Genomic DNA, 3,195 nt, shown 5'->3' on the forward strand with positions numbered 1-3,195 from the left:
TTCCTGATGCTTTTCCAGTTGCAGCACTAAAGGTCCCTTATTCCAGAGGTGCTATATCCCAGGCAAAACAGGACAGGTGGCAACCCTGAATGTGTAACTACACAGTGACTCCTGGGTCAGACATTCACAGATATGTTTCATTTGGAGTCAATTAATTTATTCTTTTATATTTATTCACTCCTTCACTCATACCTGGTCAATAAACAGCCATCTCATACTGGCCTCAGCACTCCAGCTGAGATTCAGACTGAGGTAAAATTTACATTTGTTCTTCTCTTGGTTAACAGTTTCCAACAGGAACATGACAGGAAAACATAGTTCCATTGTGGCATAAATGATACAATATGAATATGGTGTGGTCACTAAAGGAATGCTGGGAGACACTGCCATTTAGGAAGAAGAGAAATGGCCTCCTAGAGAAGGGGATATTTGTGTTGAGTCAAGCAGGTGTCGTGAGACTTGAGCAGTGAAAAAGATGAAGAGGCTACCGAGAGAACAGAATGGTCCAGGTAGAGGAAACGCCAAGAACAAAATCTCAGAGCTCACGTTCACGCCCATAAACATACGGTACATTAGAGAAACCACAAGAAGTTGAACATTGCTAGGGCATGGGATAATGGAATCATGGTAATGCTGGTATCCTAGTCAGAGACAAAAAGGAAGTAGAGGGGGGATGTTGACTGAGCAAGTTGCTGTCCATTACAGAAAAGGATGAGGTTGAGAGGAGGAGCAGGTAGAAGACCATAGCAGGACCTAATTCAGAAAACTGTAAAAAAAAAAAAAAAAAAAAAAAAAAATGGGGCTTGTTTTCTTAGGACTTCACTTGGAAGGCAACAGCAAGCCATTTATTTATTTATTCTCTAATTTGTTCATTAAATAGACATTTATTGGACATGTACTATATGACAGTAAGTGTTGTAGATGCTAGAACAACAACAGTGAATAAAAAAGAGGCAACTTCCCTGTTTTCATATAACTAGCATTCTGATAAAGGCCTGACAAAAAATGAGCAAATGTATAAGTGAAGGAATCCTTTTCACATAGGAACAAATACAGTGCAACATTAAAAGACTGGAGAGCCGAGGATGGGAGAAGATCTGAGCTTTTGAACAGCATTCCCAGCTTCCTCTCTTCTCTCCGCACCTCGCTCTCACGGCCTGCTCGCCCCCCAGAACATCTTCCACCATGGCCACCTCCGCGAGTTCCCACCTGAACAAAGGTGTCAAGCAGATGTACATGTCCCTGCCTCAGGGTGATAAAGCCCACGCTATGTATCTCTGGATTGATGGTACTGGAGAAGGACTTCGATGCAAGACCCGGACCCTGGACAGTGAGCCCAAGTGTATAGAAGAGCTTCCCGAGTGGAATTTTGATGGCTCTAGTACTTTACAGTCTGAAGGCTCCAACAGTGACATGTATCTTGTTCCTGCTGCCATGTTTCGGGACCCTTTCCGCAAGGACCCCAACAAGCTGGTGTTCTGTGAAGTCTTAAAGTACAACCGGAAGCCTGCAGAGACCAATTTAAGGCACACCTATAAGCGGATAATGGACATGGTGGGCAGTCAGCACCCCCGGTTTGGCATGGAGCAGGAATACACTCTCATGGGCACAGATGGACACCCTTTTGGTTGGCCTTCCAATGGCTTCCCTGGGCCCCAAGGGCCATACTACTGTGGTGTGGGAGCAGACAGAGCCTACGGCAGGAACATTGTGGAGGCTCACTACCGGGCCTGCTTGTACGCTGGCATCAAGATCGCGGGGACAAATGCCGAGGTTATGTCTGCCCAGTGGGAATTCCAAATAGAACCGTGTGAAGGAATCGAGATGGGAGATCACCTCTGGGTGGCCCGATTCATCTTGCACCGAGTGTGTGAAGACTTTGGAGTGATAGCAACCTTTGACCCCAAGCCAATTCCTGGGAACTGGAACGGTGCAGGCTGCCACACCAACTTCAGCACCAAGGCCACGCGAGAGGAGAACGGCCTGAAGTACATTGAAGTGTACATCGAGAGGCTGAGCAAGCGGCACCAGTACCACATCCGAGCCTATGATCCCAAGGGGGGCCAGGACAATGCCCAACGCCTAACTGGATTCAATGAAACCTCCAACATCAACGACTTTTCTGCCGGTGTGGCCAACCGCAGCGCTAGCATCCGCATTCCCAGGGCAGTCGGCCAGGAGAAGATGGGCTACTTTGAAGACCGGCGCCCCTCTGCCAACTGCGACCCCTTCGGGATGACAGAAGCCCTCATCCGCACGTGTCTTCTCAACGAAACTGGCGAGGAGCCCTTCCAGTACAAAAACTAAGTGGACTAGACTCGCAGCCATCGAACCCCTTCTAATTAATTCTTCATCCTGCTCCCCCTGTCGCCCCCCTCTCAGTTGTCGTAATAGCTGTAACTCAAAGGGCGGAACATCAAGGTCTTTTTGTATTCCTCATGCCCAGTTAATATTTCTTGCTTTCTTTGGCCAGGTTAGAGGGGTCAAGTTCTTAACTCTTCACATACACACACCCTTTCTCCCCCCCTATCACTGAAGCTTTCTAGTGCATTAGTGGGGAGAGGGCAGGGAAACATAACCACTGCTTCACTTAATTAGATGTTTGTCCAACACACGTAGCTCTCTGGACAGTGAGCATAGTATTTGTGAAGGGAGGGGAAGGACCTTTTTCTTCTTCAAGGTGGCTGAAGGAGGGGGGGGGCTGGGCTTACCCTGTGGTTAGGTTAGATATTCCCTCTTGGAGGGAAGTTCCATTTCTTGAAAGGGAGAACTAGGAGAGAGGGGAGTGTGGGAGTCAGGGAGTCCGGCAGGAAGGTGCCCGTTGTGGGCTGTGCTTCCCTGGCCTGGGGCTACATGTCCTCACCTGAAGGCAAGCTCAGCGGGAAGGAATGGGATGGGTAGCCCTACCTGAGAAGAAAAATCTCTCATTCCTTGGTCCTCCATTTATAACACAAATCAGAGTAGTATTTTTATATTTAAATGCAAAAACAAAAAAATTATATATATGGGTGTGCGGATATGTGTGCTTTTCCTAAAGGAGGAGAAACCATTCTGGTCACCAGGAGCCAAATTTGAGGCGAGTAGTCTGGCTAGAAAAAGGATCCTTTTGAGTGGGGGGTGAGGGTGGAGATGCTTGAAAAGTTGGCTGTTAGGGGCTGTTCAACTCTCACTACCATTTAAGGGTTTCGCTGTGCC

General features: G+C 47.7%; 1 pseudogene; it reads left to right on the top strand.

The window, feature by feature from the left end:
* The first annotated feature begins 1,135 nt into the window (after nt 1–1,135).
* Nucleotides 1,136–2,400, top strand: LOC150013605 (glutamine synthetase pseudogene; annotated as a pseudogene).
* The last annotated feature ends 795 nt before the right edge of the window (nt 2,401–3,195 follow it).

Source organism: Furipterus horrens, unplaced genomic scaffold (assembly GCF_987537825.1).
Source record: "Furipterus horrens unplaced genomic scaffold, mFurHor1.1.pri manual_scaffold_4, whole genome shotgun sequence".
Lineage (NCBI taxonomy): Eukaryota > Metazoa > Chordata > Mammalia > Chiroptera > Furipteridae > Furipterus > Furipterus horrens.